This window comes from Choloepus didactylus, chromosome 3 (assembly GCF_015220235.1).
Source record: "Choloepus didactylus isolate mChoDid1 chromosome 3, mChoDid1.pri, whole genome shotgun sequence".
NCBI classification, from domain to species: domain Eukaryota; kingdom Metazoa; phylum Chordata; class Mammalia; order Pilosa; family Megalonychidae; genus Choloepus; species Choloepus didactylus.
The window spans coordinates 135576598-135604090 of record NC_051309.1 but is presented as its reverse complement, the minus strand read 5'-3'; the positions used below and the strand labels follow the sequence as shown (position 1 = coordinate 135604090).

At 36.1% G+C, this 27493-nt stretch overlaps 1 pseudogene; it reads left to right on the top strand.

The window, feature by feature from the left end:
- The first annotated feature begins 3165 nt into the window (after positions 1 to 3165).
- Positions 3166 to 25332, top strand: LOC119530445 (annotated as a pseudogene).
- Positions 25333 to 27493: the final 2161 nt, after the last annotated feature.

Genomic DNA, 27493 nt, shown 5'->3' with positions numbered 1-27493 from the left:
TTTAAAAACTCAGTGCTTCATTTATTTAAAAATAGATTCCAGATAACTTTCCCCTTATGACTTTAAGTGTGCTTCACTAATATTAATAATTATTTAATTGAATTTATTAAGATTTAGTGTTTAATCCTTAATATTTGATGATAATTCATATAATATTTATATTAATTTATATTGAATAATATATTAAATAATTGATGTTAAATAATAATTATATAATGGTTCAAAATAGATTAATACTATAATAAAATTCTTGTAAAGTAATATATGTCTCATAAATTTTTATAATATAAAAATGTATACTTAGTAAAATTTCTATTCATTCTCTGACAATAATTGCTTTGTGCAAGCATGTGTTGTTGCATAAATCACACTACTACATTAAAAGATCAATTTCTGCATCACTCACTAGAACATAATGAAAGAATTGTTTCTTATTCATCTTTTTTTGCTCGGTAACTAGCATAAACCCTGGCCTATAAGAAATGCTCAATAAATGAGCTGAATCAAACTGGTCTATTTTACTAGTCTACACAAGTAGAAGGTCTTCAATTAGATGGATATTGGAAATATAAAAGAAAATATAGGCATGCAAAATATTGCAGAATAAAATCAACAAGACTAGAATGTGGTGGGGAGCAATTAAAAAGTTAAATGACTCAAAGTTTGCTATATGATTGTTCACTATAATATTGGAAATATGATAAAATGGAGTTCTAATCAAGTACACAAATAATTTTAGAAGACCATCTGATGACATGGATAGTATTTCTATATGTTTTAAGTGAAACAAAGCAGCTTGTAAAATAATATAGTCAGTACACAGATACACACAACAAGGAACTTTAGGATACACACCAAAATATCTCAGGCAGTTGAGACTATGAGAGATTTTTACAGCCTTATTCCATTAGCCATGCTCTATAAATCCTATGTTCTATAATAAAATGTATGTTGCTTTTGTAATAAGAAAATTTAATGTAATTTTTTAAAAGTTTGTAGCTGAAGTATCAATCCTGGCAAGCACAGAAGATGCTATGACACCTAAAAGAAAAAGAGAAATCAAGAGAAGATCCAGATGTGAGTAGAAAGATAATGAGTATGTACTTTTGCTTTCTGTCCCTCCTTCTATTTTGAAATATTTTTGCCAGTACAGGCATACTTCAGAGATATTACAGGTTTGGTTTCAGACCACCACAGTAAGGTGAATATTGCAATAGTCACATGAACTTTTTGGTTTCCCAGTGCATATAAAGTTATATTTACACTAGACTGCAGTTTATTAAGTATGCAATATTATGTATAAAAAAACATTGTACATACCTTAATTTTAAAATATTTTATTGCTAAAAAATACTAGCCATCATATGAGCCTTCAGTGAATTGCAATTGTTTTGCTGGTGGAGGGCCATGCCTCAATGTTGATGGCTGCTAACTGATCAGGGTGCTGGTTGCTGAAAGTGTAGCTGTGGCAATTTCTTAAAATAAGACAACAATGAAATTTGTTGCATCTATTGACCCTTCCTTTCACAAAAGATTTCCCTGTAACAAGTGATGCCATTTGATAGCATTTTACTCAAAGTAGAACTTCTTTCAAAATTGGAGTCAATCCTCTCAAATCCTGCCACTGCTTTATCCACTATCTTGATGTAATATTCTAAATCATTTGTTATCATTTCAATAATATTCATAGCAAATTCCATAGTAGATTCCGTCTCAAGAAACTACTTTCTCTGCTCATCCATAAGAAGCAACTCCTCATCCATTCAAGTTTTATCACTATGTTGCATTGATTCAGTCACATCTTCAGACTCTAGTTTCTTGCTATTTTCACCACATCTGCAGTTACTTCCTTCACTGAAGTTTTGACCCGTTAAAGTCATCCATGAGGGTTGGAATCAACTTTTTCAAACTGTTAATGTTGATATTTTGTCCTCCTCCCATGAATCATACATGTTCTTAATGGCATCTAGAATGGTGAATCCTTTCCAGATGGCTTTCAGTTGACTTTGATCAGATCCATCAGAGGAAGCACTATCCATGCCAATCAGTAGAGCAGTCAGAACACATATAACACTTATCAACTAAGTTCACTGTCTCATATGGGTGCAGTTCATAGTGCCCCAAAACAATTACAATAGTAAGATCAGAAACCACTGATCATCATAGCAGATATAATAATAATAGCAAACTTGATATGTTGTGAGAATTATCAAAACATGAAACAGAGACATGAAATGAACACGTTGGAAAAAATGTGCAGATAGACTTGCCTGATGCATGTTGCCACAAATCTTCAATTTGCAAAAACAATATCTGCAAAGTGCAATAAAGTGAATTGCAATAAAATGAGGTATGCATATACAAATGATTTCAACAAATGAATATCCACAGAAAAATGTGTTTTTTTAATTGAACTTAAATTAGGGATGTCCAACAGCAATTTAGACCTTTACTGATTCATCTCAAAAAAAAAACAAAGGGCTTAAAATGGAGAAAATACTGAGAATCATCCTTATGTAAGCATAATCAAGAAGCAAAATGTAGAAAGGAAATAAATTCTTTAAGAACCTGATCTATTCCAAGCAAGCTGCTAAACCATTTCTTACGCGTTGACTCATTTTATCCTCTGGCCAATCCTATGAAGTAGCTATTACAGCTATTCTGCAGGTGCTGAGAAAGGTTCAGAGAGGTTAGAAGCAGCAGTTGTTGCAGTTCTAGCAATAGTGGAAGCAACTTTAGAGGGGGGGAGTAAGAGCTAGTACCATCCCATAAGCACTTGCTATGCACGGGGCACAAAGCCCAGGGTTTGGAGTGCATTTACTTTAATGAATTTAAGAGAATGAATAAATGAAATTGTCAAAGGAAAGCATGGAGTGGAAGAAGAGCACTGAAAGTAGTAGAACTTTAAGGAAACCTTCATTTCGGGGGAGTGGGATAAAAACAGGGTGTTAGCAAAACAAAGGGATGTAATGGTTGAAAAGGTAAAAGAAGAAACAAGCAAATGCTGCCACATTAAAAAAAAAAAAACAAGAAAGGAGAATGTTTCAAGAAAAAGGAAATATTAAAAGCTTTAAAAAGGTTGAGAGGGGAAGAAGTGGGGGACACTGCAGTTTGGCAGTCATTTTGAAGTGAGAAGCTTTATGGCTTTTGGAGGTGACCATTGCCATGACAGCCCAAGGGGACCTGGTGGCCAACCGAGGCTGGTGCTTCAAATGGACCATTGAACTCAGCAGCCCTGGAGGAGGCAGCAGGGGCCGATGGGACCAAGGCAGTGGCCAGGGAGACTCCTTGTACCCAGTCAGTTACTTAAACAAGCCTGATACCAGCATGCAAGAGACAGACTGGATCCTGGTGGAGAAGCACTGCTGGGACATTGCTTTGGGTCCCCTCAAACAGTTTCCCATGAACCTCTTCATCATACATGGCTGGTAATACTGTCTCCATCTTTCCTACTACTATGGTGTGTATGATGGCCAGGAGACTCATTCAGGCACTTATGGTCATTTCAGCCATTTTGCTAGAAAGTTCAAGCCAGTAGTTTCTTCAGAGTTTGGTCTGTCTAATTGGGAAACTTATGGGTTTGGCACTGGCTGTTTACAAGTGCCAGTTCATGGGATTACTACCCACGCATGCATCAGATTGTTTAACCTTCATCGAACCCCCGAGAGAATGGAGTTCAATGGTGGGGTATTGTTTTGTGAATCTGAGAAAGAAGTACCTGACACCTTATATATTTGGATCTCATTTACGTACTTCTTTAGACACAATGGCTCCTATGCATACACACCCTTACAAATTATTCTAATGATGAAAAGAATCAAAAGTTCTCTTTTCTTCTTGTTGAGGAAACAAATCCTAGGACAATGCCCACGTTGCTACAAACACAAAGAAACTATGCCACAATCCTGACTGAAAATAATGTAGAAAACTTATTTATGTTTCCAATACAGAGCAATAGAGAGCAAAACAACAAATAAAACCATACTTTTATGTAAACAAAGAATATTTGCTGCTAAATCAAGAACCACAGCAGCATCTCCTTTCAATAAATTAAATGACTGAGAAAAAAAGATTGAGGAAGAAGCAGCTGCAATTATTAATAACTTTTTCTTGAACTTTCCAAATTATAATTTTGGGCAACTCCACCCTCTAAATCAAGCATTCTTTACAAGAACTTGGAGTTTCAGAGTCCTGGCTGAAAATTTATTTTCTCATTTGGACTCAAAACTGTGATAAGAGTACTCAGCAATGTCACTTTTTTGCATGTTAGATTTAACAAAGTAACAGTACCTTTTTTCCACTTAGTAACGTTGAAGTACAATTACATAATTGAAGTGTGTGTATAAAACAATCAAATATAACACTTTCACTTTAGGTATCTAGCCATCATATTGCTTTATCTACTTGCCTAGTCTTGTAAAATTTTCCCGAAATTTAACTATATGACTTAACAGTTTTGCTTCTCAGAGAATTTAGGGTTTTTTTTTTTCAATTTTTTTTCTTTATTAGAGAAGTTGTGAGTTTACAGAACAATAGTGCATAAAATACAGTATTCTTGTACACCACCCTCCAACACCTTTCATTGGTGTGGAACGTTTGTTAAAACTGATGATAGCATATTTGTGTAATTGCACTTTTAACTAAAGTCCATGGTTTAACTTAGGGTTTACTTTTGTGTACTATAGTTCCATGTATTTTTTTTAAATTATTGCTACCATGTATACAGTCTAACATTTCTCCTTTTAATCATACCCAGATATATATTTCAGTGCTGTTAATTGCATTCACAATATTGTGCTACCATCACCACCATCCATTGCTAAAATATTTCCATCATTCCAAATAGGAACCCTGTACATCTTAAGCCTCAACTTCCCATTCCCTATCCCCATCCCATCCCCTGGGATTCTAGATTATGACCCTATGGGTTTGCTTATTCTAATAGTTTCAAATCAGTGAGATCATAAAATATCTGTCCTTTTGCGTCTGGCTTATTTCACTCAACATGATGTCTTCAAGGTTTATCCACGTTGTTGAAATGCATCAGGACCCCATTCTTTTTTTATGGCTGAATAATATTCCATTATATGTATATACCACATTTTATTTATCCATTCATCATGGTGCTGGGAACAGTGGATCTCCACTTGCAAAAAAAATGAGATGGTGGACCTTAAGCATACAAACAAACACACACACACAAAAAAACGAAGAAGGTAGACCTTATACAAAAATCAACTGAAAATGGATCAACTTGGGTTGCTTCCATGTTTTGTCAAATGTGAATGATGCCACTATGAACACTTGTGGGCAGACATCTGTTTGAGTTCCTGCTTTCAATTATTTTGGGAATGTACCTAAAAGTGGGATTGCTGGGTCATATGGCAATTCTATGCTTAGCTTTCTGAGGAACCAACAAACTTCTGATGCACCATTTCACATTTCCACCAGCAATGAATGAGTATTCCTATTTCTCTGCATCCAACCAACACTTATTATTTTCCATGTTTTAAATAGCAGCCATTCTAACGGGTATGAAATTGTATCTCGTGGTTTTGATTTGCATTTCCCTGATGGCTAATGTTGAGCATCGTTTCATTTGTTTCTTGGCCATTTGTATATCTTTGGAAAGATGTCTATTGAAAGCATTTGCCCATTTTTCGATTGTGTTTTTTTTTTAAGTTGAAGGATTTCTTTACATATTCTAGATGTTAATCTTTTATAGATATGTTGTTTCCAAATACTTATTCTCTTGTGTAAGTTGTTGTTTTACTTTAATGATAAAGTCCTTTATGGTGCAAAAGTTTTTAATTTTGATGAAGTCCCATTTATCTATTTTTTTTTCTTTTGTTACCTGTGTTTTGGGTATAAGGTCCAAGAAACCATTATCTAAGACAAAGTCCTAAGGATGCTTCCTACATTTTCATTGAGGAGTTTGATAATTCTGGCTCTTATATTTAGGTCTTTGATCCATTTTTAGTTGATTTTTGTACAGGGTCTACATTCCTGGGTTTTTTGTTTGTTTGTTTGTTTAAGGTCCACCTTCTCTTTTTTTGCAAATGGAAATCCACCTTTCCCAGCACAATTTGTTGACGAGACTGTTGTTTCCCTGTGAAGTGATCTTTGCCACCTTGACAAAAATGAGTTGGCCATAAATATGAGGATTGATGGCTGAGCTCTCAATTCAATTTCATTGGTTTATATGTCTGTAGCAGTGCCAATACTATGTCCAGTTGATTGCTGTGGCTTTGTAATAAGTTTTAAGATTGGGAAGTGTGAGTCCTCTAATTTCATTCTTCTTTTTTCAAGATGACTTTAGCTATTTGGGGTCCATTACCCTTTCTTATAAATTTGATGATTGTCCCTTCCATTTCTGCAAAGAAGGCTGTTGGGATTTTTATTGGGATTTCATTGAATCTATAAATTGCTTTGGGTAGTATTGGCATCTTAACAATATTTAGTCTGCCAGTACATGAACACAGAATGTTCTTCAATTTATCTAGGTCTTCTTTGATTTCCTTTACAATGTCTGGTGGTTCCCCATGTACAAGTCATTTACATCCTTGGTTAGGTTTACTCCTAGCTACTTGGTTCTTTTAGTTAAATATTTTTTTCTCAATGCCTTCTTCTAATTGTTTATTACTTTGTATACAAAACTACTGATGTGGGGATTTTGTTGTTGTAACCCACCACTTTGCTGAATTCATTTATTAGTACTAGGAGCCCTGTTGTGGATTTTTTCAGGATTTTCTATACATAGGATCATATTATCTGCAAATAAGGAAAGTTTTGATTCTTCCTTTCCAAGTTGGATGTCTTCCATTTGTTTTTCTTGCCTAATTGCAATAAGTTCTGGCAAGAACTTCAAGTAGAAGGCTGAGTAATAGTGGTGACAGTGGGCATCCTTATCTTGTCCCTGATCATAGAGGGAAAGTTTTCAGTCTTTCACATTAAATAAGCTGTTAGTTATTGGCTTTCCATATAGTCTGTTTATCATGTTGAGGAAATTCACTTCTGTTCTTAGTGTTCTAAGTATTTTTATCACGAAAGGGTGCTGGATTCTGTCAAATCCCTTTCCTGCTTCCATTGAGATCGTCATGTGTGTTTTTCCTTATGCTGTTGATGTGGTATATTACGTGAATTGATTTTCTTATGTTGAACCAACCTTACATACCAGGGATAAATCCAGCTTGATCAGTTTGCTAGTTGGATTCAGTTTGCTAGTATTTTGTTGAGGATTTTTGCATCTATATTCGTAAGAGATATTGGTCTGTAGTTTTCTTGTAGTATTTTATCTGGCTTTGGCATGAGGGTGATGCCTGCTTCATAGAATAAATTAGGGCATATTCTGTCCACTTCAATTTTTTTGGAAGAGTTAGAATAGAATTGGAATTAAGTCTTCTTGGAATGTTTTGTAGAATTCACTTGTGAAGTCATTTGGTCCTGAGCTTTTCTTTTGGGGGAGAGGTTTGATTACTAGTAACTGGCTTGTTGAGATCTTATATTTCTTCTTGAGTCAATGTAGGTATTTTGTGTGTTTCTAAGAATTTGTCCATTTCATCCAGGTTATGTCATTTATATGTGAACAGCTGTTCATATCATCCTCTTATAGTCCTTTTTATTTCAGTGGGGTCAGTAGTAATGTCCCCCTTTTCATTTCTGATTCTTGTTATTTGTATCCTCTTTTTTTCTTTGTCAATATAGCTAATGGTTTGCCAATGTTATTGATATTTTCAAAGAACCTACCACAACAGAGATGCAGACCAACTCCAAAGTGCCTTGGGGAGAGGATAAGGAAGAGCACCAAGAACTCTGAACTTCTCTGATGGCTCCAAAAAGCTGAGCTTTCCTGGCCTGACCAGCAAATGCAGCCCTTCAGCTAACTGCCCCCTGAACTCCTGAGGAATCACAGCATCTTTAAGTCTCTACCACCACTGGCCCTGTCCAGGGTGGACTGAAACAATGGCAGCTGCAGCCTGTGTCTGGACACTGAAGCAATGCCTGCTGCTGCCTTTGTCTGGGTGAGCTGAAGCAATGGCTATGCTCAGAATCGGCCCCCAGTGCTCCAAATTCACTAATCAAAAGCCATAATCAGCTATGCCCACCCTTGGTCTTAGAGAAGAGAATTTTTATGTCCCTTTCTTTCATTTGCAATCTAGCCAGGGGCTGGCCCTGTGACATTGTGCTGCAAGGTGGGGATGGGCACTGATAGCCATGGTGCAGAGAGAGCAATTTACTCTTCTTCACCATAATATATCAGCCTCTTCCAGCTGTTCCCTGGATGCTGTACTGTGTTCTTCTGGCCTCCTGAGTTTCAAAATAGCCATTTTGGATAGTTCCTGCCTGTTAAATGGTTGTTTTGGTGGAAAGACTGAGTCCTGGAGCTACTTACTCTGCCATCTTTTCTCGATCCTTTTGAGTTTGTCTTTTGATACAGACTCTGTGAATGAGTCATCCTTTTCTGAATCATTGTTATAACTATAAAGTTGGATATGTTTAGGGCCAATCTGTTGAATTCATATAGGCTATATTTCCCATGAAATAAATATTCATGCTCCACATACCCAGTGTTTAACATTACACTATATGTCTTCCAATCCATGCTCAGTCACTTTATTAAAGAAGTACAATATTGGTTGAGAACTTCTGGTAAAAAATTCCTGAAAATTATTGCTTATTTTTACCTAACAATTGAAGGAAAATTGAGAATTTGTAATCAATTAGACATTGGACACAATGTCTCTGACATTTCTTTATCTTGTTCTCAACAGGTTTTGCCAATTTAGTAAATTAATCCCATTCTTTATTACCATTTTCTTGAGCTTTGCCATGATTGTTTTTCAGAGATTTCCATGCATTGGAGTTATTCATTATCTTGAGTGAATGGTGGGTTCTTGAACTTGATTCTTATAGCCCTCCTCACTCCAGAGGATTTCCAGGGTTAAACCTTTCAGAACTACTTAGAAATTTAGGTCTCCTCTTCCTTCTAGGGACCCAAACGTTTGTCAGAGTAGGCAAAATATAGAATAACTTTCTAAGTAATTCTCAAAACAATCAGTTCTTCTATAAGTGGGTACATAACAGAGGCATGTTTGTTAACCCACCTTCCACCAGGCCTCCTTTCTCTTGTAATTCAGGATTTATGCCTCTATTCTATAAATCAAGTTACACATTCTTTGGATTATTATCACATATTCCATCACCCTGACCACTTGCTGACTGTTCTCTACCACTACCAGCAAGCTCTGCAGAACCACATTCCCTTAATGCTAAGCTTCAATTACCTTATAGTTCTCTCTCCGTTCATATCCCTCAGGAGCCAGCTCACTGTGTCCTGTTTAAAAACTTATCTCTCAAGCATTGTTGATTTCTCTAAAGTACTGTTCTTCATTTGTCTCTAGAGTCTCAATATGGAGAGTGGTGTCATCAATGCCTGTTACTCTAAGAAGCACATTTCACAGGGAGCAGAGACTATTCTCACCTTCAGAATGTATGCCAAGACCATGAAATAATTGATTTCACATTCTTTAATAGAAAGGGTTATATTTATTTCTCAGTAAATATTATTCACAATGAAGAACATAAGGCTACAATTCCATAATTCTCCTGATTTTGTAAATATGACTTGTGAATGGAATCTTTTATCCTACACATTCAAATTTAAAGGATTTTGTAATTCTGTTTATTCTTTGCCTTTCTATTCTTGTGGTTGTGCCCAAAGAATATTCCATCCATCTCTCCTTCCATCCATCCATCCAGTTGTTAATTCATGCAGTTAATTCCTTTATATTTAAAGGGCATTGTTTTATTTGACTCTTTCTATTTCTACCTTTGCAATAGTTTGAAATACTTCCTAGTATAAGATGGAAATAAATAAATACACAAGCGCACGCGCACACACACACACACACACACACACACACATGCACTTGAATGATTTTATTTTTAAAGCTTCCAAGGAGAGTGACTAGACTCTCCTTTTGCACACTGAGTCACTCAGAAGGTTTCAGTGTTTTGGATCACCAATCAGTTTGCACAATTCCTAATCACATTTAATTTTAAATAGAAAGCAAGCTTTTTATTACTGTTTTGGAAGAAAAGTACTTCAATAACAAAACGACATTTTTATGAGGAACACTTTTACTCGGTATGATGAGTAAACTTTTAAAATCGGACTTCTGAGGCCTATGTTTGGTGTTCTCAAAAATTAGTGTTCTTAATAGAACTGCTATGTTCTGTTCTGCAGGTTGTGTCATTGCCCAACTATACGAATTGTCATTCACAGAACTGATTTGAATGGTATCCCCTGGAAATATGGAATACATTGGCCGTGTATAAGAGTAATCTGAGGAGTTCATCACATGTGGATTCCTGGGCCAAATCCTCATTTACTGTGATTTAAGAAGACTGGGGAGTTGGGAGTGTGTTTAAGAACATTCAGTTATATTGAGCACTCCAAATAATTTTAATGCAGACAATACTTGCTTGCATTTTTTTTACTTGCGCTTATTTTCAAGAAAAGTATTACAAACACTGTTGTTTAAATATAGTAAGTATAGTAAGTTGAAAGTAGCATGCCCCAAAGAATTACTGACTAACAAACATTTTGACTGATGCAACAAGATAAAGGGATTTCATTTTTAGGATTTTAAATTCTTACCTGAGTGCAACGAATCAAAAATACAACTTCTGTGTTACAGAGAAATACTCAATTTCCCACTGAGAAAGCAACTCGGAGGTTGACAAATTACCTCACAGGAAATTTGCCCCCCTTTTAAGTTAATAAAGATACCCAGAAATCTCAGTTCTTCTATGAAAAAGCAAAACTCACATTTTGTTCCTCCTTTGTTGTTCTGCTCAAGGGAGAAAAGAAGTTAAACATGCAAAACCTTACCTTATGTGATCCCTTCCTGGCAGAGGATACAGAGGCTGTAGTTCAGCCCTCTCAAAAGGTTTTTAGCTTAAGTGATATCTCAGTAATCTTATTTTTTTAACTGCCAAAAATATCAGATTAAACTATAATTACCATAAAGAATGCTTCTTTATTAGTTAGATAGTTTTCTGAGACTGATTATTACCTAGAAGTTACATGTAATTCATTTGAATGTGGTTTACACTCATTATAATTTATTCTACATCTGGGTCTAGTTCCTGCTCTCTTAATTGGAGTAAATGCCTTGATCTCCTTGGATGAAACATGAATAATAATGTCAACCTCACACATCCTTAAGACTTCATGTTATCAAATACATACAAAAGTACTTTTTATTGTAAACAACTATATGAGATTCTGCTATAGGAATGTGGGCAATATTAGCCAAGTATGTTATAATAATCTATCTTTTACAAGAACATGTAATGTTTAGGATGGAAATTTCCAACCCAGAGGATATTGTGCCCACGTTTCAATAATGTGTCTCATGACCCCCCAGTAGTATACTAAGTTAGTACTACCTGGCTTTACTTTCATTTTCTTAATTTTCATATTTGATTCCATTCCTCTGCTGGAACAGAATGTGAGTTTTGCTTTTTCATAGAAGAACTGAGATTTCTTGCCACAGACACTTAACAAGGTTTTTGCCAACTGCGTTTGTGTCAACTATAAAGTTTGTATACATATTTGTAATTAATTGCCGCCTTTTATTAGCACCAGATACTTATCTATTTTATGATTCTATTGATTTTCAGTTCTCTTCTAAAATATTTTTAAGGCATTATTATCTTTGTCTATCCAGGTTATAAAGTTTAAAATGCCGTTCTATTCATTCACTGAGTAATAACTAGGAGAGATGAACAACTTGCTGTCCGTCTCTGAAGCTATCCAAGGTCTAAAGAGGGAGAAAAAGAGGGAGAAAAAGAGAGACGGGAGACTAGTAGCTAATTCTAATATAATGTGACATAATAAGAATTTTTATGGTACCATCCAAAGAAGCAGTCAAGATTGTGTTGTAGAGATTGAGGGAGGAGAGAGGAGATTAAGGAATATATTACAAAATAGGATGATATTCTACCTGTGCCTTGAATGATGAGTAAGCATTAGTAAGCCCACTAGCAAGAGAGGAAATTCCACTCAGGGGGACTGTAAAAGGCCAAAGTCGCCAAAGAAATGTTTTGCTTTTATCTGTAGTTGACAAGTTGCTAAATCATCTAATGTTTTTGGTTGATTTTTTTCAAGAGGCCGTTTATCACTTATACCTATCAGCCAAATTTTCCTTATGCACACACCTTGTCATCAGTTTAGTGTCAATGCCCAATTCTGAAATGTTTGAGTGCAGCTTTTCTTATTTCAGCACTATAGAATTTTCCTTGGCCATAAGGTAGCCCTAGGCAATGTGTTAAACATTCCCATTCAAAGAAGTAGAGCTCATGGCAAATGTTTAATACAACTGTGACTCTTTTAAATACCCTATATATGTCACCATATTAAGTTTGTCGTTTCTTAAACTCAGAAATTGGGCTTAAACAAAATCTTAACCATCAAATTGATATAAAACAGGTACAGGGTGGAGCAATTCTGGGAGAAGTTGAATGTAGGTGTCCAGAGCCCATATAACTCCAACAGGAAGCCATTCTCCCTATGAAAATTCAAAACAAAACTCTAAGTTTATAGAATTTGGTAGAGAACCTTGAAAACTCTTGACCTATATTGAATCACCAAGTATGATGGTGTACTGGGGAACGTGAGTCTGATGTCCAGCGAGAGCAGAAGTCATCAAGCCTGGGACCCTTGCCCCAGGCTGCATTTGCCCAGAGAAACACCCAGCAGTTGGTGGGTCCAGCACCTATGGGGTTCTCTGCCCAGAAAAGGAGTCTCGAGGTTATCTGAGGTTTTCCAGCTCTGAAAATGTCCTTTCTTTAAATTAGATCCTTTATCTAAATTTAGTGCTAGGTGATTAATAGATGTTCTATCCTATTATATTCTCTTCTTGAAAATTTCTTAATATGTGGTTATTTGTTGGTAAAACCAACATTTAAATAACATTACAACCCTGGGATAGACCCTAACATTTTTGACTTTATGTATTTGGTTTTCATTTAAATATAGATAAAAACAGTTATTTAATGTATTTCGCTCTTCAGGAAGTTCATGAATAGACCCTTCAATGAATCTTACATTTTAAACCTGATTTTAGTTTAGAAGTATTAGAAAATTAATTTGGGAAGTGTCACCAAAAAAGTTATATAGCAAAAATATATTTTTTCCAGAAAATAAACAGATTCCACGTCAGTGATCTCAAAGGCTTAATTTTTGAAGAGCTTAATTGTTAAAGAGTTATCAATAGATTTCTTTTATTGACTCAAAACAGCAATAGGCATTACTTTTTAAAGAAGTCAAATTTTCTTTTAAACATATTTGCAAATATTTAAAGGACATACACATTTCATGTATTTGGTAAAATCTGCAGGAATATGGATGTTCTTATATGGTAAATATAACTCCTACATGCCATTCTTGCACATCAGATATTTCTCAGAATATTTTATAATTCTGGTAAGTTCACTGCAGTTCAAATAAAGAAGTCTCAGAGACATATCCAAGCAGCTGTGGTTCCTATTTGAATTTTAGCCTAGATTACTAAAACCTTAAACCACAAAATCTCCCTAGGAAATCTTGCATAAGCACTGTTCCCATTGAAAAGGGCTGGGATCAGAAAGGAAGCAAGAGGTTAGTTGGCTTCAGAACATCAAAAACCAAGTGGTCAACTCTTCTTTAGATGTGTGTTCATAACCCCTCTTAAAGGCAATGGAAATTACATGTGTGGACTTGGGGGAAACATACCCCCAAGTAAGTAAGAAATGCCAAGAACAACCAAATTTCTTTGCTTCAAAAAAAAAAAAAAAAAGTTGGCTTAAACAATAGTTATTTTAGAAATAATTTTCTGCAATATGTCAAGTAAATCTATTCATCTCTGATAGGATTTCTATAACCAATTTGGAGTAAAGACTTAAAAAAATACTTCATAGTATTTCTTTTCTGGTTTTGACCAGAAAAATAAAGTTGTTGAATTATTTTTGCAAAAGTAGTTACTTGTGTTTCTGTAAAGCAAGTATCTCATTACTCAAAAATGGTTATTTTTCTACCAGGGCCTGATGGGGATATTTTCATATTTGCTAATGGCGTAGCATGTAAAACAGCCTTTTGTGGAAATAACTTCTGGTAATTCATTCTGATAATGCCTTACACACAGATTTTGTCATTGTGAGAGCCTAGGTAATGTTCTTGAATATCCTGAAGAATGTGTCTGATGGACAATATTATTTTTGCAGAGGAGAGGTAAGGGAGGGAGGAACGGATAGGGGAGTTATTATTTTTGAGGAAGTGGGTAGGGCATTCTGCCGAAAATACTCCTCCCTATATCCAAGCCACAAAGGTTTACTAAACAGAAATTTAAATCAAAAAGAAAACAGGATGTTCATCTGGGACACATTTTTGGATACATACTTTTAATACCACATGAAAGCTGCTCCAACCAGATGTGAAAGCAATAAAATTTAAACAAAAAACAAACAATAAAATTCAAAGCAAAATTGGAAGATAGCCTTAAACATGGAGAACTTCCTCAGTGAAGTTACTGGATCCCAGACAGAACAATTTACACAAAGGAAGGGGTAGGGCAGGTTCATTAGGCCTGGGTTTTCTCACAACGCAAGAAGTAAAAAAGCAGTCTGGTTAGAGGATGCACGAGTGGGCCTTGGCAGCCTCTGCTCTCTGGATTTCTTGAATTATCTATTTTAGACTGAAGTGGAAACTTACTAAAGCCAGCACTTTAATATCAGATCAGCTGCAGGAAGGAAAACAGAGAAAAAAAAATTGTTGGTACATATTGTCCCCACACATTATGAAGCAAGAAATGAATAACAGTTTGTATGAGCTACCTAAGGCTAGTCATCCTACCACAAATACAAAACGATAATGTCATTGAAACTCAGAATACTTTAGAATTTGGAAATAAGAAAGTCTTGGCTGGGATTTAAATTAATAGGAATTGTTGTGGTAACAAGAAGCTATTGCATTTTTCACACAGTTGGAAGGCAAATTTTTAAGATACCATTTAATTATTTTTCAGATTTATTTTTAATTTTTCAAATTACAAGTTAGAGGTGGTTAGGTGATCATAGAAGTCATTACTTCATGTGTTTTAAAAAGACAAATTTTAAGCAATTAAAAGTCTCCATGCTTTTATTAAGAAATAGAATACTCAAAGTCCAAAGTTCACTAAGAATGTTTGAATCTCCTCTCTAGGTTGTGATTAACCTTGGCAGACTTTCTACTAAACCAAATTTCCAAATTCAGTTTCCTTTCTTCACTGAATTTTTAAATCAAGTATAAACAGTCTCAGACACGTATAGGTCATTCACATTTTTTTCCCTATATTATTTTTGGAGGTCAACAATTAAAGCTACTGTTTGATAGTTTAAGCATTTGTTTTCTTTAAGCTTTATCTGCTATAGTCATTAAACTTAGGGTGAAAAATACTTAAAGTAAAAAGAGAAGTTATTTTTGATAGTAGCCAAATCACATGTTTTATACCCTGCGAAGAAATAGAAAGAGTTTGGGAAAACACCAACTTATGAGACACAATTATTTCAGAATAGATTATCGAGATTAGTTCAAGTGATAACCTTAGAACTATTTGAAATTCATATTATATTCACTGAACTTTATTGCTTACTTTGTTTAACTTTCATGCATTCAATTAAATTTATTTTGACATATTTTTGTTTTCCTAAATAATAGAAGTTGAGCAGCCATGGTTTGCAAAACAATAGTAGCCAGAAAATACTTTGAAACAGAAAGTGGCGGGTGAACATTGATTTCAACCCAAAAGAAGCATACATTTGGATTTTCCTTTATCTCCCTTTTCATTAAAATGTATGATGGCAATGCCATTCATTCTGAATTGACTTATCATGTATTTCTCTCCTAACAGTTTGATTGTCTGCCTTTTATTTTTTTAGAAACTGTATTACTTAATTAAAAATATCATTAGATTTACTTTATTTGTAATACTCTGAGACTTTGCTGCTCATCAACTGGCATATTTATTTTGTTTTTGCAATTTTGAAGGTTATTTGACAAAGTTTTGTTATACTAAATATGTTGAGGAGGAACCTGTAGTATATTATTTTTATGTTACTGCTTAGCAAATAATAACAAACTCCGCAGCCTAAAACAAAACAGCACACATTTATCATCTCACAGTTTCCCTGGGTCAGGAGACCAGGCAGAGCTTAGTGTGGTCCTCAGCTCAGGGTCTGGGAAAGGTGTGCTCAAGGTTTCAGCTGGGCCATGTTCCTTCCTGAAGTCCAGGGTCCTACTTCAAGCTCACATGATTACTGGGAGAATTCAGTTCTTCCTGGTTGTAGGACTGACTTTCCCATTGTCTCCCTGGCTGTCAGTAGAGGACGCTCTCTGCTGTTAGACGCCACTGGTGTTCTTGCCAAGGGGCTCTCTCACAGGCCCTCTCACCACAAGGCAGAGTACTTCAAAGCCAGCAAGGGAGATTCTCTCGCTCTAGTCTGCTGAGGAAGTCATACACAGGTAGTGCAAACACGGGAGCCGCATCCCATCACCTTTGCATATTCTATTGGCTGGAAGCAAATCACAGGTCTCTCCAATTCTCAAGAGGAGGAGATTATAAAAGGTGTAACACCAGACGATGGAGATGATGGAGGCCATCTTAGAATTCTTTCTACCACATGTTGCATTTCTTATTGTAACTAATTTAAAAGGACTTTCTTATGGGAAATTACTTCAGGCATTCAAAATGTTACTATACATCTGGCAGGTGTTTACTTGCTTTAACACATAAAGCTTATTAGCACCTTTAAATTTAAATTTGATATTATTAAAGTCACTACCTGTATGGCACATGTATAGAGTGAAAGATACAGATATAATTTGAATCCCTATAAAATTTGGAAATCACATTGGAAAGATTTGCTTCAAATAATGTCAGTTAATGAAAAACATTTTTACTACCAAAAAAAATAATATATTTTAGCTCTTCTCCTATCGGGGATTGAATCATGTCCCCCACAAAAGGCATGTTCAAGTTCTAACCCTGGTCCTGTGGCTGCGAACCCATTTATAAATAGGACCTTAGAAGATGTTATTAGTTAAGGTGCCCAAACTGAATGAGCTTGAGCCTTATCCAATATGGCTGAAGTCCTTATAAGCAAAGGAAATTGGACACAGATGTCCAGAGAAGGAGACAAAAGGAGACCTTGCCATGTGACAAGGGGTTGCCAAAAAGCTATCACCAGAATGCTACAGACTTTGGAGAAAGAATGTCCTTGCCAACACCTTGATTTTGGACTTCTAGCCTCTAAAACTGTCAGCCAATGAATTTCTTTTGTTTACCCCAGACAGTGTATGATATTTGTCGTAGCAGTCCTGACAAACTGAGATAACTCCTTTGCACTATTTTGAAACTCACTTCTTTTGAATTATTTGAATTTCTTTTTTAATTAATCCATTCCAAAATATATATTGAGTGTCTTCTATATTTTGAGTTCTTTGCTAATTCTTAAAAATATAAATTAGGTTATGAGTTATACCTCTGCCAATAATTAGCAGTATGATACTGGACAAATCACTTAAACTTTTTGAGTCTTAGCTTCCTTAACTTTCAAATAAATAGGTGTAATAATTTTCATACCAATTCACTTCAAAAACGATACTTAGTTTCTACAATATTCCAGTCATTGTGGAAGTCCTGAATATACTGACATTTAAAACACAGCTAATGGTATGGAATTTCACAATCTAGTGAGACTATGATATGACATAGTAAATACAGGTATCCTAAAGAGGAGCATACAGAAAGACATGGAAAGATGTAAAATCTGAGATGAATTTTGATGTCTGAGTGGGAACAAACCAACTGTGTCAGATGAATTTAATAGCAAACTCAAACAGGTGCATGGGAGTATGTCTATTAAAGAAATTATAAATAAATCAGTTAGATGGAACTTGGTATGTGGACAGAGTTATACAACACTAAGCTATTTAGATAAGTATAAACCAGTTCAAAGAGGTACTGATAAATAAGTTCAGATTGTATTCTGAAAGTAACAGAAGCAACTGAAAACATGTTCATTGAGGGCTAAAACAATTACCTTTATGATTTAGAAAGCTTACTCTGCGGGAGTGTGGGAAATATGGAGAGGAAATCTGTAGGTGTAGTTAGGAAGCTATAGCAGTAAGCAAGACAAGAGCATAAAACCAGGCTGGTAAAAATGGCAAAGATGGGATGGATGTAAGACATTAAGGAGGCAGTGTATCGAGGACTTTATGACTAATTGGAGATGGGAGTTAAGGAAGAAAGAGAAGAAACAGATGACTCGTGTGTTTTTTAATTGAGTTGATGATAATTTCATGATCTGATAATAGGAATGGAGTGGGGAGGAGAAGTTTGAAGAAGAAAGGGAAGAGGAGTTTAATTGGGGAAAAATGTTTGAATTTGTGGTGCTTTGAGAACATTCTGAGGGAGTTTTCCAGCGTATAACTGGATATGTAATTACAGATTTTGGGAGGAATATTTCTGCTAAAAGATAGATTTGGGATTCATTGATGTTTCTATATCTAGAATATCTGTAACTTCATCCAGAGAAAGCAAGCAGTGTAAAAGGAAAATAGGACTGAGAATTCAAAGAGGCATTTAAGTCATGTCGGAGGAAATAAAGTCCACAAAGGGTCAGAATTCTAGGACCAGAACCAAGCCAAAAATGTCACAGAAACCAATCAGTTAAAGAAAATCAGGAAAGAAGTAAGGAATCAAGGACCAAATGTTACAGAGAGATAAGACTAAGAGTAAAGACAAATAAAATGAAACCATTGATAGCACCTTTGGGGACCTTGATAAGAGCAGAGCCCGGAAGCCACGGGAGAGGAAACCATATTTCAGTGGTTGAAGGAGTGGAGGAGAGAGAATTCAGTGGTGAAAGCCAGAGTCAGCTATTATTTTAACAGATTTAGTAAGGACAAAAAGGCTAGCAAAGAGAGCAGAGTTTATAGGCAGAAATGAAATAAGTGGAGGATTTTCTCAAGGATATGGTTTATGATTTACTCATGCGCTATGTTGATAAGCAAAGATAAAGTGTCTAAAGCCTAGTGGTAAAAATAGGGTCTATGTAGCTAGACTGCCTGGGTTTGACACCAAACTCTACTATGTATTGGTTAACTAACACTGGGCAAGTTTCTGAACCTCCCTATGCCTCAGTTTCCTCATCTGTAAAATGTAGGTAATAATAGTACCTACTTGATCAATATATTGTTAAGAAGAATTGCATGCTATAAATAAAACCAGCAAAGTGTTTAAACCAGTGTATAGCACATGGTAAGCACTCAGTAAATATTGGCTCTTACTGGTTATGAGTCCTCGTAACCAACAACTACTGTAAACAGAAGAAGAATTTATTAAAGTATGCTAGGTAGCTCCAGAGTTTCTGGGAGAGTCATTGTCAAGCTTGGAAGCCATGCACCCATGAGCAGTAACAAAATACAAAATGGGGTTTCTCTCGTGAAAACACTCTGCCACCACCACTCAGCACTGATAGCACAGTTATCCTGATGTTGTTGGAGACCCATAGCTCATGTCAACAAGAATGGAGCCTGGTGTCAGAAGTTCTATCACAGCTGCCTCTCAGAAGCCAGATGTTACCGCTGTCCTGTCTATAGCAGGGTGCTCACTTTTGAATCAAAGTCTTATCTGAGCACATATGATAAAAGTCTGCTCAATAGTAACAAGAAAGCCTAGGAGAATAAAATCTGACTTCTCTCTGGCAGAGGTTGTGCTTGAAATGTGGCAAGCTCTCCGAACTCAAGAAGACTGTGTCAAAGATATTTGACATTCAAAAATATCTGACAAACATCAAGTATTTCACCCCACTGGTCAGTGGAGGCGAAAGCTTAAATAAAAATTGCTAGATAAATTCACCTCAGTCTTGCAGGGGTTAAACAGATTATTTTTATACACAACAATCTTGTGGATAAAGAATCAACCAATAGTCCAGTTCTCCATCATGACTGATCTTCTCATTCCCTTCTTCCTTCTCAAGATGGCATTTGAAGTTTAAAAAAAACATATCCCTCAGGCAGTTGAGCAAAATTATCTCTGGGCCTTGGGCTCACTCCATGCTGATTTTCAGGGGAGGGAGCCTGGGCTGGTCTTGGAAATGGAAGGAATCTGCAAATATGCTTCGTGCATGTGTTTCAGCCTCACTCTGGTTTTCTTCACTTAATAACATATGTCACTCTGGAACAATGGCCTAATGAGGGACAATCAGGATAGGATATGTGGGTATCTTCATATTCTTCACCCACCCCTGGCATGGCATTATGAGTGAGAGGGTTTTCTCACTTCCATGCATGTCAGACTTTCTTCACCACATATCCTTAATCTTCTTTACTCTTGATAACTAGAAAATATCTGTGAACTTGAGTGAAGCCAAATAATTAATATGTGAATGAGAACTAAAATGTTTTAGATTTTTTTTTCTCCTGATCAAGCCTGGCTTTCAAAACTTCTACCTTGCTGTGGACTTAAATACTTTATTCTGGATGTCGAAAGCTGAATAGTGACTGCTTCTTGCTTAATTCAATCCAGCTTCAACAATCCCAATCCTCCCCAAGGCAAACAGATGACTCTGGTGGAATTGGAGGAAGGTTCTACTCGAGAAATGCAAATAAGAGAAGAGCATTCATCAAAGTATCACTATGATTATATGTGAAAAGTCTTAGCATGTGAATACACCAAGGGTAAAAAACAAGTAGACAGGAGGAGGCTAAAATCAAAGAGGGCCAATTGGTAGGCTGAATTGCCAGAGGCAGAGGGTGCAGTATCAAAGCACAGTTAAAAGAATATGTCTTAGAAAGAGAGAGAGCCCTTCCACTGAAATAAAAGAGAGGAGCTAGAGACTTGTAATAATAAATCATTGCTAGGCTGCTTCCCTGCTGTAAAAATGTTTTGATTCTTTAATATTTTTGCCAACAATGAATAAGTTACAAAGTTAAAAATGTGAATACTATATAGTTAGTTATTTGAAAGAAATGAGGAAGGGAAGAATGGAGAGCTATAAGGTACGATAGGGTTATTTTAAATGGAATGTTGTTGCTGTAAGAAAATTTTGCATCCTGTTGTGATCTTCTTTAAACAAATTTGTTATTTTATTAGAGAAATAATAGCCCCGTCTATTTGTATCACCAAAGCAAGTAACTGTTTCTACATAGATGAGAACATTAGCCAGACTCAGAGTCACATAAGTGGGCTATTCTCCACATTAGCTGGTTTTGCTTTCAACCATGGCAGATGCCTTGTCTTGTATTTTCTTTCACTGCTTCCTTTTATTATGTTTCCTTTAATACTTTTATTTTATTCCACTTTGGAGATGGAATATGGCAACCAGATTTTAGATTATAAACTCATTCAACAGGAAATATATATTCCTGTTTCAAACAACACATCTGTCTGCTCTCGGGAATGTTAAATAATAACAATAGTACAACTACAGAGCAGCTTAGGATAGGAAATGAAAACCAACACTGAGTTCTGGAACATTTGGAAGGACACTCTAGGCGGAATGTAATTAAGGAGTTGGAATTTGTGGTTTAGGCCACCAAGGTTAAAAATATGCCTCCAGAGCAAAGTGCCTTAGATTTTTCAAAGATCAGAAATGTTGGCACATATAATAGGCTGGTCAGAGCACCCTCCTTGAAGGTGTCTCCACCATTAACACTGATTCTGTGTCTTACAGTAAAAGGCAGAGGGGAGAGGAGAACCTGTCCTCTTAGGAAAGGAAGAGGAGAGCCCTATATGTCCCACTTTCTGAGACTTGACTTCCACCTTCCAGAGGAAGTATATTTCTACCTCATCTGCACAGCTGAGAAAAATCTATCATACTGTGCATACTTTGGTGGGAGAGCAAAGAAGTAAGGATAAAGACACAAAGGACTCTTGTTGAAGGAGAATCATTTGCCTTACACAGTTCCATTTCTTACTTTCTTTTGTCAAGGGCCATATCAATTAAAAATGAAGTATGAAATGGACCTGGGTTCTGCAAGCATACAAAAATGGAATAAAATAAAGCAAAACTCATCTTTTACTCTGCCCCTAGCAGAGAGAAATGTGAGAGTGAAATACCAATGTTGAGAAAGTAAGACATCAACCCCATTTCCTGATCTGGGGAAGGAGCAATAAACACTTGAGAGCTATGCTAGTCCCTCCCCTAAATTTCCATTCAAGGATTCTCTTCTAGTATATTTTGATTAAAATGTTCAATTTGAAAAAAATGCATTCAAATACTTACAAATAAATTCATGAAAGTTATCAATTCTCCTTTATATTCTCAAGGTGGCACTTGCAGGCATTTGCTTACAGATAAGGATTTAATTGCTTTCTCTGTCATGTGTGCAATAAACTGTACCTTGATCTGTGGTATTAATAAGTGTTTTCTATCATACTCCTCCTTGTAAGCGAAGTATTTATGATTAAACCATTTCTAAACTATTCAAGAAGATTGTATAGCAAAGCCATTAGAATCCAGACTTTGGAGTCACCAAGTTGTCTTGGTCAAGCTGCTCGACTTGTCAGTCTTAGCTTTTCTTACCAGTTAAGATGGGTGTAATAAATCCCGCAGTTGTGAAAATTAAATGGAAAAAAAAAATGTTTTTAGAAATCTTAGCTCAAGGTGTGGCACATAAATATAGCTGTCATATTATTGATTTGTTGACCTCACAGGCCTATTTCTACCTCATTTCTGATTTATTCAAAACCAGAAAGAATGCTAATAAATAAAAGGCAGAGAGTTTCATCTATCACATGCATTTAGGAGGGTCATTGCTCAGAAATCGAGTTTTTTCAAAGAATGAAACAAGTGTGTGTGCTGGCATCCTTGCCCACCACTATATGCATTGATTCCTTCTCTACCAGAAAATAAAGTTTACTGCTACACAGACACAGTTTTGACTTTGGCTCAAATTCTTGTTGACATGTTTACTACTAAGGACACTTTATTTTGTGAGTGTCAGTATAGATCTGTTTTTTTCCATAAGCCATTGTCATGCCATGCCACTTTAACTATGTCTTTTGTGTTCATAAATTTATCTATATGTCTTTATTCTACTATTTATCTTCCTGTAATGCCATTTCCATTTTCTCTACTTTGTGAACTCCTATCTACTCCTAAAACCCAGTCCAAATGTTGCCATTCAGCCTGAGTTAATCATTTTCTGCCCTAAATGCCAGCATCATCTTTATATGACTCTACTAGATGTGCATAACAGATTCAAAGTAAAGTCTTTCAAAACTCTTCCCAGCCAATCACATACATTTTGAAAAAGATAATAATAAAAGAAACTCCCATATTTTTCATTTATGCATTCCTGGGTGTTCCAGTTTGCTAAAGCTGCCAGAATGCAAAATGCCAGAAATGGATTAGCTTTTATAAATGGACTTTATTGGGTTACAAATTTACAGTTCTAAGGCCATAAAAGTGTCCATACTAAGGCATCATCAAGAGGATACCTTCACTGCAGGAAGGCCAATGGTGTCTGGAACACCTGCCAGCTGGGAAGGCATGTGGTCAAGGTCTGCTGGCCCTTTTCTCCCAGGTTGCATTTCAAAATGACTTTTTCCAAAATGTTTCTGGGCTTCTGTCTCTCTTAGCTTCTGTCAGCTATCTTCATAGTTCTCCTGAGGCATTTCTCTGTAAGCATCTGGGAGTCCTCTCTTAGCTTCTCTGGCACCAACTCTGGGCTTCATCACTTAGCTTAGCATCTCCAAAAGTCCTTCTGTCTGCATCTCCAAGCATCTCCAAACATCTGGATCTGTGTGGGCTATTAGCTCTCTTAAGTACCCCAGTGATCTAACCAAGACCCACCCTGAATGGGTGGGGCCACACTTCCACGGAAATAATTTAATCAAAGGTCTCATCCACAATTGAGTGGGTCACATTTCCATGGAATCTTCTGGAGTCCATAACAGCTTCAAACCAGCACACTGGGTAAGAATCACTACTCTAGGATATTATCCGTAAAAAAAAAAATAACTGTTGGTTTTTAAGTCCTTCTTCCCTACAAGACTAATAGTTCTCTGAAGGGAAGGACCTGTTTCTGCTTTTAGTGTCACCAAAACCCAGAATGGCTTTGTTAAAAAAGGCACTCACTAAACTTCAATTTAATGAATGAATAAATAGAAGCCAAATTCAAATCATAAGAGAGCACTTGCTTGGATACTCAATTATTATAACACAATTAGGAAGAAAAAAGCTGTAACCTTTCCTATGCTATATTTTCAGTAGATAATCGGTAAATGGAGGCTTTTTGTCACAATCTGGCAACTAAAAGCTGAAATTTGCAAATTACTTTGCAAAAGTTACTTTGGCAGTAATTAATATAAAAGGTCATTAGCAGCCTAGCCCTATATGAAAAACTGCTGTTGTCAGATATTATTGTGGGCCCTGCATAATGACCATAAGATGGCAGAGAGTGAGACCTCAGACCATCCAACATGAGGGTGAAATGCGATGGTTTTGTTAGAGAAATCATCACAAAATGAGAGTTCTCTGAAGAAGATTTTTCTTTTATGAAACTTTTCTTAAAATCACAAGCTAAGGAAGTTGGAAACTTATCCTTTCTCCTTCTTTTCCCTGGCTCCTGTCAGGGGAAAGGATTCATCCCTGAGTTCCTGAATTGGACAACATAGTAGAGTACCGTTCAGAGAGGAGCTGTACCTCCTTACTTTGCAGGTGGTATTCATTGGGTAAAGAAGAAATGGCTAAATGAATTACAGTGTAGTTGATGTCATCTCTGTATTTTAAAAACTGAAATTTGAGAAACTGCTGTTTGAGAGACTGAAGATTTCTTGTAATTGATGTCAGTATTAATAAAAGAAAGTAACTAGCATCACAATGATCAGCATGGTACCCTTGAAACAAGATGAGAATTAGTAGATATCAGAGAATTAGGAGCATAAAAGAATCAAAATATCTATATAGAACCAATATAAAGACAGTCTATTAAACACACTTAGCCAAAGATTTCAGCAATGCTGTGGTGGTGGAAGTGGAAATAAATAGCACTATTACTCTGTAGCTACATAACGTATAAACATGATAACAAGTACATTATGAGAAGTAAAGGTCTGACAGGACTTTCATATGAACCTTACACCAATATGATGCTTCTGCCTCCAGAAATGGAAATATCAGTTCACTATTGGAGCAGAAATGTTTGTGTTGGGACAGCTGCACATTGGCAGCAGAGCTTTGGCACAGCCAGAGTCAGAAGCAAATTGGAAAGCAGGTGACTACCTAAGTGTGGATTTATGAAACCTGAGACTCTTCCAGAGAAGAAGAAAAATTCCTTTTTCTCAATAGCTGTAGAATGGGGCCTCCAATCATAATTTGAAAAGTGTGATAGGATGACTTATAAAGGCTGGAGATTATGGAGCAATATGTTTTATGTTTGTTTATTAATTACGTGATAAACTGCAAGTATTTTATTCCATAAGGTGGGCACACATATCATCAACTAAGTCTTTGGTAGTTTTCCTAAAGTGCTGATTAAATAGTTACTCTTCAGTAAAATTAAAAAGAAGGGAACTTAAGTAATGAACTTGACTGCCAATTCTTATCATTATTTTGGTGCCCCGAGTAGGTAGGCCAGTTAGACAGTAACACTTAAAGAATAGAACCTAAACAAGCTCTGTTCCAAGGTGTGCCATAGTTAGGGTTATCATTGCAGGCTAATATAAAGAAGGCAAGGGGATGGGAAAAATGAAAGGCATTCTCAAATCACATTGAAAGACAGAATCATAGCAAACAATGTTGTAATACCCCACAGTATTCTTCATTGTGCCCTCAGAGATAATGTAGAAACAAAATGATGAGTTGAGTAACCAGTCAGTAAAGCCTTAATTTCCCTTTTTCCTTCCCAATAATGGGAATGAAATAATCTATATCAAAATAATTTTGTTTTGTCACCTTAATATTTGGATATAAAGACTCGTAAATAATTCTTCCTATATTACTATTTTGTTTTATCATCATAACAAAATTACGAATTATTCAAAGATAGCAATTATAAAATATAATCCTTAGGCATCTCAGCAACACTGTTCCTATGTGTCTATTTATCCCTAATGTACAATAGATAATCAGGGATTTTTCATTAACAAATTTTGAGTTTGACTGTGAAGACATAGCTTAATCACCTGGCAAAAATTTGTGATCTTTAGAAGCATATGTATCATAAGTAACAAAAATCAACAAAAAGAGAAGTATTTCCACATCAAGAATTCCATTTAATGTTTCTGCTGGAGTGAAATGGATTTTTCTGTAAACAGGATCTTTTAAAATAAGTGTGTTAAAAAATGACTTGAAGCCCTTACTGAATGTATTGATTTGTTTAAAAGCCTAAAAATATTTTAAGAATAATTTGCTCTACCAAAAAACTACATTTCAGCAATGTTGCTGTGTACAGTGAAAGTTCAGGACATATAGCCAATTGTCTTCATTTTATTTCTCTTATTTTGACAACTTAAATATTAGTTACTGTTCCGGTTTGCTAATGCTGCTGTAATGCAAAACACCAGAAATGGATTGGCTTTTATAAAAGGGGGATTATTCGGTTACACAGTTACAGTCTTAAGGCCATAAAGTGTCCAAGGTAACACATCAACAATCGGCTACCTTCACTGGAGGATGGCCAATGGTGTCAGGAAAACCTCTGTTAGCTGGGAAGGCACGTGGCTGGCGTCTGCTCCAAGTTCTGGTTTCAAAATGGCTTTCTCCCAGGGCGTTCCTCCCTAGGCTTCAAGCTTCTCTGGAGCAAAAGTCTGCTTTCAAAGGCTGTCTCCAAAACATCTCTGTAAGCTGAAGCTCCTGTCTCAGCTTCTGTGTATTCTTCAAAGTGTCCCTCTTGGCTGTAGAAATTTGCTCCTTCTGTCTGAGCTTATACAGTGCCCCAGTAAACTAATAAAGACCCACCCTGACTGGGTGGGGCCACACCTCCATGGAAAGTATTCAATCAGAGTCATCACCCACAGTTGGGTGGGTCTCATCTCCATGGAAACACTCAAAGAATCACAATCTAATCAACACTGATACATCTGCCCACACAAGATTACCTCAAAGATAATGGCATTTTGGGGGACATAACACACTCAAACCGGCACAGTTACTAACAACATAGATCTAGTATATGCCCTAAGGTGTTAAAACAAAAAAGAAATACCTCCACAATCAAAAAACTCTCTCAGGAAATTTTCTCTGGTGATAACATGGGAAACAGAAAATCGATAGACATGCATTGTAGATGATAAAATCAAGGCAGGCAGGCTTCCTTCCACAGAACACTGGACATGATATTGAATGGCAGTTCAGTATGGAGGAAAGATATCCTAGAAAGAGAGAGGAAAAGGGAAAAATGCTCTGCCCCAATGAAATTCGAAGTTTTGGTAGTGATTTCGGAGTTGTCAACAACCTGAAA